This window comes from Hyaena hyaena, unplaced genomic scaffold, assembly GCF_003009895.1.
Source record: "Hyaena hyaena isolate Hyena2069 unplaced genomic scaffold, ASM300989v1 scaffold_190, whole genome shotgun sequence".
Taxonomy (NCBI): domain Eukaryota; kingdom Metazoa; phylum Chordata; class Mammalia; order Carnivora; family Hyaenidae; genus Hyaena; species Hyaena hyaena.
In genome coordinates, this window is record NW_024080822.1 from 2,234,368 (window position 1) to 2,250,712 (window position 16,345).

Sequence of the window (16,345 nt, forward strand, 5' to 3'; positions counted from 1 at the left end):
TCTTAAACTTGAAGTTCACCTTAAAACTGCAAGAAACTTCTAACAGAAAAGTAACATACTTCTCTGTCTTCTGGTTTTGACTATATTGTATCATACCAAAGTCATAAATTTTGCAAAGTATCAACTGCAAACATGATGTTAGGATAAAATGGGAGAGATCACTATTTTTAAAGATTTTAATTTCAAAGAATAGCCATCCTGCCATTAACTGGACTAACAGAGGAGAATTTTAATTAGTCCTACAATTCTGAAGTACTTGCATAATAATGCATTATATGGTCTTTTTCCAATAGATTTACCTGCTTAATTATGTTTCTCTTAGACTGATCTAAAATAAATCTTCATGTCACATGGTGTTGAGCTTTCTGATCTACAAAGTTAGTTAGGAATGTAAAATAACTAAGTATTCTTATAAATAATAATAATGGCCACCATTCATTGAATGCATACTGTGTCAGGCAGCTTGCCAAATTCTTTAAATACCTTTCATTGACTATTCACAGAAACACTCTGATGAGGGTATTATTCTCATTTTACGGAAGAGGAAACAGGCTCTAAGAAGTTAAACAACTTGCACAGGGTCACATATGAAGTAGGTTTCAAACGTGGGTCAGCCAGATTCCAAACCCTGTACTTTCTTTTTCTAGACTGCCTATTTGTGGGAAATACAGATGAGCCAAAAGAAAATGTTATAACTTCCATTTTATTGTCCTCTGTATATTTTTGTTTTGGGCTTTATGAAAACATTCATTTACAAGAATACACCAAGTTTCATTATTCATGAAGACCAGAAATAGCACAACAATAAAGAGGCAGGACGGAAAAAAAAATCTAGAAGATCGATAATGATTATTTTTTTGTGATAAGTTTGTGGATGGTTTTTCTTTCCTTTATTCTGATTGCCCAAACTTTCTAGATCTACTGAAAGTTATGAAAATTTCAGAGTAATAAGGTACATATAGATGAGGAACAAAGCAACTTGTGTGGCCAATTGTGTTTAGACATCTAATTATGATATTACAATGCTGAACAATAGAAATTAAAAACAAAACAAACCGGGGTGCCTCAGTGGCTCAGTTGGTTAAGCATTCGACTTCAGCTCAGGTCATGATCTTGCAGTTTGTGGGTCCGAGCCTCAGGTCCAGCTCTGGGCTGATAGCTCAGAGCCTGGAGCCTGCTTCAGATTCTGTATCTCCCTCTCTCTCTGCCCATCCCCCACTCTCACTCTGTCTCTATCTCAAAAATAAATTAACATTTAAAAACATTTTTTAATAGGGGTGCCTGGGTGGCTCAGTCAGTTAAGCGTCTGACTTTGGCTCAGGTCATGATCTCTCGGTTCGTGGGTTGGGGCCCTGCGTCAGGCTCTGTGCTGACAGCTAGCTCAGAGCCTGGAGCCTGTTTCAGATTCTGTCTCCCTCTCTCTCTGACCCTCCCCTGCTCACGCTGTCACTCTCTCTCAGAAATTTAAAAAAAAAAAAAAAAAGAAAAGAAAAAACATTAAAAAAATTTTTTTAAAACATTTTTAAATTAAAAAACCCAATAAACAAAAATCTCTGGATACAAATTTTTTTTTTTTATCAATTCCCTTTAATTGTTATAATTTGCCTCCACTTTAATTTGGGAGGTGAGTAGGAAGATGTACCGCCAAGAAAATGATTACCTCCAGCTTGGTCCTCTGTTCTCAATGTCAGCGGGTCTGTTTACTGACAGCAATGGTTTTACCTCTGGATTAAGAATGATTAGTTCTACTTTGGAACAAAATACAGTTCAATTGGAGTTTGAGAAGAATTAAGAGTCTTGTGGCTATGTACATGTTGAACAATTTCCCTTTGTTAACTAGAGTACTCTGATCTGAAGGAGAAAAGTTGCCACTCCGAGAGGGTACACTTTGGGGGAAGACAATCTCACCTTCTTCACATTTTTAAGAGGTGGTCTTGTATGACAGGGATACCAAGTGTTAGCAATAACTTTTTTGATAACTTCCATTTCACAATTAGTTTCAAACACTAAACAAGAGAGATCGCCCCAAGGCATTTAAATAAGACAAGAGAGAAAAAAAGAACAATTCAAAAGATCATATGCAAAAAAAAAAAAAAATCATATGCAAAGCATTCATCAGTCAACATACATTTCCTGACCTGCCTTGCCTAACTTTGTTCGCCCATCATCCTATCATTCATTTTTATCAGCATGAAGTAAGGTTTCCTTAGGAGTTAGGCACTATACTGTAAGCACAAGACAGAAGTTCCTGCCTTCATAAAGCTTTTAACTCTCAACGGCTACTTATATACTTTGTATATGATGCTAAATTGCCCAATTCATGAATTATAAGCCTGTATAAACAAAACATATGAAATGTGAAAAAGTTCTTTCTTAAACACTTAATGGTATTCATAAATGTATTTCCCATATTTTGTTCTTATGAAAGTGGTGAATTTATGCATAACACTGAAAACACAGTGTGGCGTATAACAAACTATACTCATTCTAATTTAAACAGGTATTTTTGTGTACATTTGTTTATTTTTGAGACACAGAGCACAAGCAAGGGAGAGGTAGAGAGAGGAAGACAAAGGATCCAAAGTGGGCTCTGTGCTGTCAGCAGTGAGCCCAAGGCTGGGCTTGAACTCACAAACTGCAAGATCATGACCTGAGCCAAAGTCAGATGCTCAACTGACCGAGCCACCCAGGTGCTCCAGAACAAAACAGGGGTAGTTTTTAAGTTGTATTGAAAATTAGCATACATTTCAAAATTAGTACTCAGAAAAACCTTAAAAAATTGTTTTTGAAAAATGTCATTTTAATCATCATCATTATATGTAGCATATCTTAAAAGCACATTGATATTTTTTATTATTTTTCCCCCATATTCCTGGTTTTCAATTCAATGTTAAAAGATTTCAGAGTATGGGGCGCCTAGGTGGCTCAGTCGGTTAAGTGCCCAAATTCGGCTAGGGTCATGATCTCACGGTTTGTGGGTTTGAGCGCCGTGTCGAGTTCTTGAGTTGTGCCCTAAATTAATAAAGCCAACTGTGACAGATTTTAATGTATTTATCTGTGAAATGAGAGAGACTTTCTACCAGCCCATGGGACTATTACTAGAATGAGGAAGTTAACATTCTTGATATTAAAATGTTACAGTTTCTTTTACTTGTATTGAGGGTCTGAAAGTGTAAGAGGGTGGGGCGCCTGCATAGCTGTCAGTAAGAACAGACTTTGGCTCAGGTCATGATCTCCCGGTTTGTGAGTTGGAGTCCCGCATCAGGCTCTGTGCTGAAGCTCAGAGCCTGGAGCCTGTTTCAGATTCTGTATCTCTCTCTCTCTCTCTCTCTCTCTCTTTCTCTCTCGCCCTCCCCTACTCACGCTTTCTTTCTCTCTCAAAAATAAACATTAAAATTTTTTTTAAATAAATAAAGAAAAGTGCAAGTGGGTGTGCAAATAATGGAGTAAAATATGAGTCCATGATTTCTGGGGTCTTTTGAGGTAGAAATAATTCCAATTTTAGAATCACTTAGCTACTCAGGTATCTTGAAATAATTCCTGAAGTTAATAGTCCTTCCTTATCCATTTGGGGGAAGCCATTAGTGTGTACTCAACAGATGAAATGACAAAGATACATTTATTTTACTTGTAGAGCCACAGTGATTATCATGTAAGTGAGAATCTGGAATGTCTTAGTTTAACTATGTCATTGTGTGTGAGTGTGGACACTAATCAGTATGTGTTAAAAGACTGATTTACTTACTCCATTGTTTTGGTGTTTTACATCTTACCCCAAAGCCATTTGCTCTCAGAACAGAGTTAACATAACCGCTGAAGCAGTGCGTGGAGATAAGTAATGGGAAATAAGACGCTAAATCTCCTGCCTCCTCCAAGTCTGTGAAACTAGAGCCATGTTTCATCAGCTTAGAAATTAGCAAGGACTGTTCGTAAACCTTTTAATAATAATAGTTACATTGTTTCTTGTTGAAACAGAAATGGCAAACACAGCCCAGGAGGAACTGCTCACTTTGATTTGCAAACAGTGAGTGCACCAGTTTATGTGTGTTTCTATGTGTAAGAAGAAACTTCCAAGTTCAAAACTATTGAACTTACGGATAAAAAAAAAATTGGAACTTCCAAATGCACTAAGACAGTGAGAAGATGATCGAGAAGCAAAAACAGCCCCAAAATTACATAATCATTCCTCACCTTGAACATTTTAAAGAATTCTTTAGTACTTAAAAGGAGTTTTATGAAATACTGCATTAAAAATCAAGGTGATGTAAATGGCATTTCTCTCTTGAATTGTTCTGTTGTAAGAAACTGATGTGTTCTGAAGTTACCATGCAAATGTATCTTTTTAAAAATAAAAGTAAAAATAAGTTTGTAGAATAAAATTATGATTTTATTTGATAAATTATAACGATATAAGGGCACCTAGGTGGCTCAGTCAGTTAACTGTCTGACACTTGAATTTGGCTCAGGTTATGATCCCAGTGTTGTGGGATCGAGCCTCACATCCAACTCTGCACTGAGCATGGAGCCTGCGTGGGATTCTCCTCTTTGTCCCTCTGCCCTCCTCCCATGCTTTTCTCTCTCTTGCTAAAATAAAATTTACAAAATAAAATAAAACAGAAGGCAAATAAATTATATCAAAATAATGTATTATATAAGTTTATGTGATTATATTTATAAATATAGCTTATATAATAGTTAATATAATTATATACTATATAAATTATAAATGCAACTTATAACTGATTTGATACATTATATCTTAACAAAATTATTTTGACTTTATTTTCAATAATTTCTGCATGAAACATGGAGGCTCTGAGTATCTTTGTATTTAACTCAAGTCTGGATAAGATGAGCTGCAATAAGTGAGAATGAGTTCTCTAAGGAGATGGTCAGGAATAGAAGGAAGGCAATACCATTTCCCATTAACAGGGATTAATAACCATCTCAAAGCAGCACAAAAGTAAGCTTTAAAAATGGACTTTACCTTGATTTTTAAGGATTCAAGGAGCAGGGGTGAAACAGAACAATACTATGTCAACTGGAAGAAAAACGTCATCGCAACAAAGACAAGCTAACCTGGTCTAGGTCTGTAAGTCAAGCACCTCAAAGAGTAAGAGGCGCCCACAGACTGGATGTGCCCTGAAACCCGGGAGTCATGTACTCACTATCTCACGTTCCTCAGTTTATAGGTTGTGTTTGTTACTACCTGAAATTTCCAGCACCTTTGTGGTCACCCAAAATAGAATGTGGTGCAGAAGTCCAGTTTGGAGTCTCAAAGGTATATTCAAATGCGCACCAAGTCTTTTAAAAAGAGGCCAAGTGGATAGATCATAATCAGCAACATGAAAACAGAGTTCAGGTTACAGAATGGTAGAGCAGCTGCAATTTATAGCTCAGGTTTGCCCATAGCAATGGGCATCATTTGCAAAGACCTTTCCAGTTCCTTCTTCCCTTACCCACTATTGGATATGCAAACTTCAGGACGACCTGAATTTAGTCCTCTTTATCTTTTTTTGTAGGTAGGATTCTTTACAGGGTGTAATTGTAAAACTCGCCAAATAAGCGCATTCTAATATAACGCTATAAAATAAACTCCAGCTGCCAGTTTCTCCTTTTTGGGAGATTTTACAAACTGAGGACTGTATTAATAAGAATAATTTCTCACAGAATATCTCATCTTGAGTCATTTTCTACTTATCATGAGTGGTGTTATTCACCTTTGATAATCAGTTGATTTTAGGGTCACTTTATTCTAGCCAACAGTCTGGCCAATGCCTCAATTCAAATGTACTTATTATTAAACTTTGAAGCTCCAAATTTTAGTTATTTCCTCATTAAGGTATAGTCTGCTAATTTCTTTCCCCCACTGACTCCCTTCTCACTAAATTTATTGAGAATCTTTCCTCTTCACGTCTATTTTCTTTTCTCTTTGAAAACCTCTTTTTTGTTGCCTTTAAAGCTATCCCCTGACACTTAAATGTGATACTTACTATCGTGGATAGCATTACCCTCCAATTTAGTTCATTAGGGGTGAGAAGGGTGTGAATAGCACATCTCTATCAGAGCTGTTTGCAGGCAAAAGAAAGTAGCAGTCAGTGCTAGCGTAGCCTCGGTGTTCAAGGTAGAGACGGACAGGACCCAGTGGGAATTCTCCTCCTATCTCAGACCTAGAATACACTGTCCATGCCCTTTCACCCCCACTGGAAAATGCCTCTCAGACCCCGCTCCTAGTAATGGCTTTCCTATAAAGTGATCCTGTGCACCCCAAATGTCAAAATATAAAGGGGATAGTTAGGCGGGTGTTGCAATGTTTCTTCAGCTATGATTTAAGGTTAAATGAAAGATAAGAACACGGGAGGCCAAAATTGGTGCTGAACATTTCCAAACCATGCAATGTCCAAGAAATCTTACAGGCAAAGATCTAGGGTAGGACCACTGCATAAAGCCTGACCACCTAAGGTTAGTGTCACTAGATCAAGACACAAAACCTATGAGCCACCAGGGTGGAGATACCCAGTGTAAGGAAGAGAAGATGTGGGATGATGCAGGAGGGGTTCAGAGAGCAACTAAAAAATTTGAGTTTTATATAAGAACTCCTGTGAATTAAAGAAAGAATCAGACAAAGTTAACAAAAATCATGGACCTAAAGTCTTTACCGTCTTTGTACAAAGGAAGAAAATACGGGTAATATACAGAAATAGCCCCATTTAAAGATGCTATTTATAATCCCCTCGGGTACCATAAGGATCACCATTGAGAACCTTTATCCTTTACAGTTTGTCTTTCCCTTCCAAATATGTTGTGTGAGGATAATGTTGTTCTTGGTTTACTTTTTACCTAAATCTACTCTCCAGAACATCAGTTCAATTTGTCAATGCCTGTCTCTCTCAGCTATTTCTCTTTAAACATAGGAGCCTTCTATGCATTTCTGTGGTTGTTTTCATGTTTTCCACTCAGTATCCCTGTCTTGGTTCATCTGATACACACACATACACACTCAGGTCATTCTAGTGATCAGACACTGTTCTAGGAACTGGCTATACTTATGTTTTCAGAGGGAATCCTGTTCCCCAGAGCCTACAAGTAAGAAAAGACCAATCAACAGCAACAGCAAAGTATTAAACCTATAGGAACTACATTAAACCCTATTCTACAGCACACACAGACTCATTTCATCCTCTCAAAAGTGTTCTAAAGAAATAGGTGGTATTGTCTGCATTTTATACACAAGAAAATCAAGGTTCAGGCAAATTAACTTGCCCCAAGTGTCAAGCCTTGCCAGTCACGAAACTAAGCCTGGGGGTCAGCTCTGCAGGATTCCAAAGACTCATTCTTGTTTGTTTGTTTTTTTACAATGTAATAATTGCTATAATAGAGGGGTACTTATACCTCAATTATCATTCATTATAAGTCAATGAATAGAAGTGACTGTAGCAGAGATAAGGTTATAACTGTGCCTTTCCCATCTGTAAGGGTGTGACAGACTCTTACAGGGCCTTACAAAGTCAATTCACTACTTCTTTTTAATGTCAATATCTTTCTTCTTCAACCTTTTTCTACTCACCAAATAAATTGATGATAATGTCTTTGCTTTAAAGAGGCTGTTATGTCAATCACAGATAAAGTCACGGGCAGAGGTGAAAATTTTCTTAATCCAATTGTTTGACAATTCCATGAATTCTTGTTTAAAATCAAAACTGAGGGATGCCTGGGTGGCTCAGTCAGTTAAGCTAAGCGTCTGACTTCTTCAACTCAGGTCAGGATCTCACAGTTCTTGGGTTTGAGCCCCGCGTCGGGCTCTGTGCTGACAGCTGGCTCAGAGCCTGGAGCCTGTTTCAGATTCTGTGTCTCCCTCTCTCTGACCCTCCCCTGCTCACGCTGTCTCTCTCTCAGAAAAAAAATAAAAAATAAAACTGAAAACAAAATCATAAAAGTCAGAATGTGAGCTATCTGAAATAGGTTATAAGGAAATTAAATTCAGTATCTAGGTGTGTCTGATCCTTTTCATTTTCCCCATCAGCAAAGTACATGTATTTCTGAAGATTAATTATGTTTGTGAAGATCTTATTCTCTCTGATTTTTTAAAATTACTAATGATTACTGTGTGTCAGTTGTGGTTTCCATGCATTACCTTCTTACTCCTCTTAATAATGCTCAAGGGTAATTAATGATATTCCCACTTTTCAGATGAGGGAACTGAGACACACAGATCATGACCAAGCCAAGGAGCCGATAAGGGGCAGGACCAGAAAATTAAAGTCTCTATCCTCAAAGCCCATGATTTAACTTTCTGGGTTATGCATCACTGAGATAATGATGATAACAGCAAAGCTAACACTTATGAGTACCTATTGTGTATCAGGCATTGTTTTAAGGGCTTTCCATATATTAAACCATTCATCCTCGTAATGGTCATTCATATGAGTCCAATACTGCTGTGATTTGTATTTCAACAGTGAGAGAAGTGAGCACAAGGAAATTCAAGTTGCCACACTATTGGAAGAAATCTGAAAGAAGTCAGATTCAATGGTTGGCAGACAGCCTCCAGAACCTTGTTCTCAACTATTCTACACTTGGCAAATATTGAGAGAAAGACAAAATATTTATACATGACTGCTTGTTATAAGACGGAATGTATTATGATTTATAGTCATTTCTTCGACTTAGGGTATTTAATCAGAAGCCATGAGATAAAAACACTTAAAATAACTTCTTTATTGAATGCGTATCTTTAGTTTTATTTAAAACTGGAAAATTATTGGCCTTCTAATCTAACATAACTTCCTATCAATTATGACTGATAGCATTCACCATTTTAAAAAAAACGTAAGTAGAAATCTTAAAGAATACTTTAATATTCAAACTCAATATATTACTAGCCTTGAGGATCTTTTCAACATTACTTTTTTGTAACAAGGACAAATTCCATCATTCAATTTAGATTTACTTCAAAGTTTTTGGAACAATGCTGTGGCCATGTACACTGAGAACAGGATAAACAATGGGTTCCTGTTTTGTATTTCCTGCAGATTATTACTATGTTCTTATTGCTCTTGACATCACTGATCATTCAATGTTAGTTTTGGAAAACAGCATCAAGTATGTTACTATACTTAGAACCAAAAATATTTAAATGATGCAGCTCTTAGGGCTTTAAACACATAGGCTCTGTTTGTTCAGAGCACTTTTCACTCCATTTGGAAGTGATAACAGACTTGAAAACTGAATGCTACACTGTTAGGGCTTACTGTTGATTCCAGAAGTTTTTTCAAAACTTCAGAAACTATATAGCCTGCTACTATCTTTCACCCTGCCTGGATAATAAACCACTTCTTCAATGGTACGTTTCCAGCTCCAAGTAAGAGATTATCTCAAGATGAACATTTCACCAAGTGAGAGGTTGGTTTACCTCAAACAACAAGACGACCAGGGTGGGTTCGGTTCTGTCAGCCCACCCTTAGCATGTGCCTCCCAGAATAGAAGTGGCATTTCTGTCAGCTACAAGGAGCAACTGGTGCTTAAAGGGCAAAGGCTCCTGAGTGGCTCAGTTGGTTGAGCGTCCCACTTCAGCTCAGGTCATCATCTTGTGGTCTGTGAGTTCAAGCCCTGTGTCGGGCTCTGGCTCACTGCTGTCCGCACAGAGCCCTCTTCAGATCCTCTGTATCCCCTCTCTCTCTGCCCGCTCCCCAACTTGCACTCTCACTCTCTCAAAAATAAATAAACATTTAAAAGGCAAAAGGACACAGAATCCTTCTTCTCAGGAGGTTCTCTGCTGCTACTGTGTATGTAAAGAGTCTTGTCTACAGCTTATTGGCCAGAACAGACTGCAAGAAAATCTGGGAAGATAAATCAAAAACAATCACAACAACAAAAAAGAAACCAAGAAAGAAAAAAAAATCTAGGAAGGTAAGTTATCAAATAGGCATATTATTAGGATCCTATAGTAAAGATGAAAGCAAAAATGGATTCTCAGGAGGTAGAAAGCAATGTCTGCCACAACTACGTTATACAATTTATTTATTTTAGACAGTAATTAAGTATGGAAATAGTGACTTGATTATAAAAACGAAATGATCAGAGAGAAGCTTCAATTGAAAACGATGTTTAAAAAAATACTTGCTGTAAAAAAAAAGGGGCACTCTACAGAAGCAAAAGGTAAGTACTTGCTTTGATTCAGAGGTCCGTCCCCACCCTCCGTCTGAACCCAAAATATCCACTCCTGCAGGCAGGTAGCCCTCCCTGTCCGGTTCCAGCTCCATCCCAACAGTCTGGCTAGGTTCTCCCACACTCCCTTTCTTTTTTTGGAAAACTGAGATATCATTACTCATTTCTTGACATTTCTAACATACCCCTCCCATAGCATCTTATTGCTTGTGTTTCCTTTTGTGAATAAGATATTGTTGCTGTTTTTAGTAGGTTGACCTTGCTGGTTAGAGTATTTTCTCCCAAACCTCTAGATCTGGCATTCATAGAAGAAAGAGTACGGCAGGCACACTGAGGTCAACAGATGAGGCTGCTCACAGGCAGAGGTGATGGGTCTGGGAGCTCCAGCAGCCCAGACATCCCCCCGGCCACCTGATAACTGGAGGGATCAATACTGAGCAACATCCATAACCCACTCTGGACACACAAATAGATTGCGCAAAGAGGTAGGAAGTTCTGGCTCAGAGGGTGGACAACACAAAAAATATTAGCGTGTCCAGTTTCTGAAGTTTCCCGTTTCCAACTTGCATTCATTTTGGAAGTAATTTCTCTTAGACACTCGATATAATGAATCTGTAGTGCCTTCTAGCCTTTGGAGGCTGGTCAACCACTCCCTGTTCTTTACTTAACAGTCATCTCTGTGAGTTTCAAGGACACTTTTCTGACATTCTGTGTATTACTTATGGGTGTGATTATCCTCATAAAATTACCTTTTATGGTCATAGTAATGATGGAAATGTGCCATGGATTCTTGGGTTAATTTTTTGAAGACTCAGAAAAGATATTTTTCATCTTCAAACGCTATTTATAACAAGCATCCCTCTGCCCATGGTAGAAGAGACGGTTTCCACAGCCTCTTCCAAGACAACATGGCAAATACCAGCCTCTAGCCTCCAACTCCTGCTATCTAGCCCAAGCCACATAGAGCTCTCCTTTCCTTTCCTGTTGACATCACGTTGCCCTGTGCCAGAGGGTAAATCTCCCAGCTTCTCAGTCAGTGACAAGTAATTCATTGTATGTTATAACTAATGGAAAATATGGACATGAGAAAGTGTTTCGTGCCATAGGAATAACGATGGCCTGACGGCACAGTGTTGTTGATTTGATATTTCACATCTGTCTACTAATAAACTAATAAACAATATCAGATATGACTCGCAGAAAGCCAGGTGGTATAACTATCTAGGAACCATCTAGGAAATATGAAACTCTCTCAACAACCTTAATCATTTTCATCAGGGACCTCAACTGATTGATTATGATTAATACACCCTACTAGAAGTATTATTACATGGTTCTGAGAAAGGTCTGGAGATATGATGTATGAGTGCAGTAACTTGCTTTATTTCAAACTTATTTTAGAAGATTTATGTAAATTATGATACATAATATGTAATTATATTAGAATAGAATATATTAGAGCCTAAAGAGAAAAACAAGTGGCATTTGCCTCTTGAGACAGCTTTTAAACCAAAAATATAACCACAAAGCAATATATTTCAGAGAATCCTCTTGGCTGGAAATAGCTGCTTAATTAGAAGACATAGTTTTTTTGCTTTTTACAGGATAAGATATTTTGTATTTCACAAGTTCTGATAATCTATAACAAAACTGTCATCATGTGTTGCTTAATGCCTTCTGCAGAAGTACTTAATCGCTTATTTATTCAACAAATACACATTAAGCACTTAATTTAAAGTGTCAGGCACAAATGTAAAATATGTGTAGGAAAAGCAGTATGAAGGGAAAACAGGAACTTACAAGCTAATGGAGGAGAAATACATTAAAGGATCACACAATACATGCAACTGAGTTTGACACTCAAGGAAACGAAGAATATGATTGATCGTTCAGGAGTAAAAACACACGACCTTGGGTGGATCAGGGAAGCCTTCCTGAGGAAGGGGCACTTTGGTTGAAGGATGCACAGCAGCAACTAATGAGCAGGGAAGGCATTCCAGTGAGAGAGAGCAGTGCACGCAACAGCCCTAAATGTGGCCCATTCTAGGCATTGAAAGACCAGAGAAGCTAGAAGCGAAGGAGCTACAGAGTAGGTAAAGAGAAGTGGGTGGAGATGTAAGAAGATCGTGCAGAGCTTTAAATAGGCCGCTTTAAGAAGGCTTATCTTAAAGACTTTTAGACCATATTTAGCAACTGTTGCATATGCCTCCAATTCAATAGAATAGAAATATCAAGAAAAGCTAAGTCATGGTTATACAAACAACAGAGGTACTTTTTAAATATATGTGGGACGCGAACAGCACATATAAAACCAATAAAGTTTTAACTAGAAAACTGAGCTTGAACACATTTTAAGAAGCTATATCTATATAATCTCTTGCATTTGACAATAGATCTTTAACCATTCCTTAAGATTTTCACCGTATTTGGGAAAGTCCAGCCCCGGATTGCATAATAGCACATGTGATGGCAAACCATCTCCTAAAAAACCTTTGCTTCACTTTGGTAACCAGGTAGTAGAAATAATCGGACATATGCTATGACAACTTTCGAATAACTACGCCTGCAGGTGTAGAGTGTGATGGGGTTTGCCAAGTATAATTTATATAGACCCAAGCGAAAGCACAGATGGCAGAGTTAAGATGGGGATTACTGCCCAATCCTTGTGCCTACATTTCGGGGCACAAGTGTACAGGGTTTGTATGACTGGTCCAAAATCACTCAAGCTCTTGGGCTTGAGCTTCCTCATCAGTGCGTTTACTCCTTGTTCAGTGCACCACATACTCAGGAATGACCTGGCTGACACTTCCGAAGCGCAAGACCCCACCACACCTCACCATTTTTATTGCATATGCTTCACTTTGTCTCAGGTGCTTGAAGCAGATGAGTGTCAAAGATGTTCATTCACTTAACCTAGCCCTCAGTTTGCACCCAACATGCCTGACTTTGGGGCCCACCCCTTCCTTCAATCAGCATTATCTGATTTCTATAGTCTCTGTAGTAGGAGACATCTTCGTAACTCATGCCAGTGTTTCAGGCAGTCTTGCTCTCTCTCCCTAAGCACTAAAATACTTGACTAAGAGAACGACACACTGTTCTCCTGGAATATCAGACAATGCCACTCAACTGACATGGGCCAGAGAAGCCTTCAAACACTGAGAGTGCAACTTACTTTTCAAAGGACTTCGGGGGTGGGGAGGATTGTAGCCTTGAAAACAATATTCATGGGAAAACTACATTCACTTCCTTCCTACTGAGATCCTCACAAATAATAGGAAGTGATGAGGAATCAATTGAGAATTTTGAGTTCTCTTGGGAAAAAATTTAAACAACTCTCAAAGAAGCCTTCAAAATACATGTATTCAAGAAATCACACCCATAAAAGTCCCTGGAAATCATTTTGGTATCTAAGAAAAGTGACTACATTTGACCATACATGGGAGCCTGCAGTTGTTTTACTATGATTTCATTGTTAAGCCAACAATAGCATTTACAATGTGCCAGACTTTTCCACATTCTTTTCAGACCACTCCTTTAATCCTCGCAACAACCCAATGAGGTCCTATGACAGAGAAGGAAACTGAGGCACAGGAAGGTGAAGTAATAGGCCTATGGTCAGAGGAAAATGGCAGGAGCAGTATTCAAACCCAGACACTCTGGCTCCAGACTCGGTTTTAAGCAGTACACATGTTTAATGTCTTCTGAAACAACCAAATAATAAAGCGAGAAGGGAACCTACAGATGGTCTCTGCATTCAGAATTAGGAGTTTTAAATATTATCGCTGTGGGGCCGTCTTCTCTGCTCCAGCGAGGAGTTTACTTTTCTGAAGCCCTCTGGAGCACAAAGGGCTCTGATGCCACCTAAAACGTGAGGGGTAGTTTGGCAAACAGGGGAGATGGTTCTGAATACGGTGTTCAGTTATTTAAAGGTGAAACAAAGGTGTTTCAGAAGGTTTCTCTACTTCAGAACGAATCTTCCTCCAGGTTCTAACAATAGAGAGTTACTTCACTTACCAAGATCCTCCTTTGAGATACAGATATCCTCTGGGGCAGTGTGGTCTATGTCAACGAGGTCTTAGCAGGCATTGTTTTTAATCTGACCACCACTTAGAACAGTCTCAACTATTTTTGCACACAAAGAAAGGAGTACAACTAAACTGACTTTCAACACTTCCGTCCATTCTTTTGCCTCCTCATCTCTGAAAGATTATTCCAGATCCAGCCTCTGAAGCCAATCCCGTCCCTATAGAATTTAAGAAACTCTGTTAGCATGGCCGCTGGTCCCACTCATGACTTACACCAGTTTTCTTCTAACTAGATCCCGGTCTTGTTTTTTGAGCCTACATCTCTGCTCATACAACCCTTGGGCTAGTGTTCTAACTCCTCGAGACCGAGGCTATGCTCTTCTTTATCTAGTCTTCCCTCCAACTCCACACCTGGGACGGCTGGGGGCTTCTGTCAGACTTGCAGAAGCCAGGAACACCTCCTGCCAGTCTTCCCCCACCCTTCACCCTCCCCGGCTGCAACCCACCCAACTCCACTGTGTGCTTTCCACCAGCTCCGGTCTGTTCAGGTCTTGTTCTCCCAGCATCTGACAATCCCCAAACATCAGCCCCTCACTGCCCTTCCAGGTTTCTGGATCCTGCTCCTCTGCATCTGGCCTGAGGGCCCCACCACCCACCAAACTCTCAGTGCCTGCTTTTATGTTAGAGTCACATGGGGAGCTTTTTAGATATGTAGGGTTTCAATCAGATTAGTTAAAGCAAACTCTAGAGATCGGTCCAGTGTACTGATAAGTTTTTAAATTTTCCAGATAAGCCTCATATGTACCTAGGAATGAGAGTCACTACAATATATTAGTTTTTCTCAAATCTCCATGTGCACACATATAATCTGGGGATGTTGTTAAAATGGACTTGCTGGCTCAGTAGGTATGGGTGAGGCCTGAGATTTCACATTTCCTACAAGATCCCAAGTGATGACTTTGATATTGGTCCATGGACTACTCTTTAAGTAGCAAGGCTCAAGACCAGTGGTTCTCAAAGTGTGGTTAAGAGCCATTTGATAAGGCGCCTGGATGGCTCAGTCGGTTAAGCATCCAACTCTTGATTTTGGCTCAGGTTGTGATCTCATGGTCATGGTATTGAGCCCCGCATCTGGCTAGCTGCTGAGCATAGAGACTGCTTGGGATTCTCTTTCCTTCTCTCTCTTTCCCTCTCTCTCTGCCTCTCACCCATGCATGAACATACATACCAGCTTTCTTGCATGCATGCTCTCTCTCTCAAATAAATATTTTTTTTTAGAAAAAAAGAATCACTTGGAGACTTGTTAGAGATGCAGAATTTCAGACCTCTCTCCAAACCTACTAAATCAGAAACTGGGGATGGGATCTGGCTAAATCTTTGACAAGCCTTCCAGGTAGCTCTGATGCTTGCTATCAGTTTGAGAACCACTGGCCTAGATGGCAGTGTGCAGCTAGGCAAGCCGCATAAATAATTTAAAGTTTTCTAGTTGTCACATCTTAAAAGATACAATTAAACAGCTAAAATTCATTTTAATCAAACACCTTATTTAACCTAGTATGTCTGAAGTATTAACATTTCAAAATATAATCAATATAAAAAATATGATAGTTTACATTCTTTTTTCACACTAAGTCTTCAAAATTCCACATGCAGTTTATAATTATACAACATCTCAGTTTTGACTAGCCACAGGATAAAGTGCTCAATAGCCCACGTAGCCACCATACTGGACAGCAAAGCTCTAGACTTAGAACAGTGATAATAGTATTAATTTGTATTGAGTGCTGGCTATGTGTCAGGCATTACTCAGTTAAGCATTTTATGTACAGTGTTATATAAGACCTACCACAACCCTGTTTCTACATTTTCTACATAGGAGGGGTTATGCCAAAGCTCTATGTATTGTTTCACCAATATAGGAAGCCCACCCCAATAGAAGCATCCCCAATTATTTTAAATCTTTTTTTTGTGACAACAAAAATTAAAGAGAGAAAAAATATAATAAAATCATTAACGTTCATATTATTAGTACAGTCACTATGACATCTGTCGCTTATGAAAGTCATAGTGTTTGGGTGAGTAGAAAAGACCAAAAATGCTACCCTCTAATTTTTAGAAATACGTCAAGTCCAACTTACACTCTTTCTTCTGTG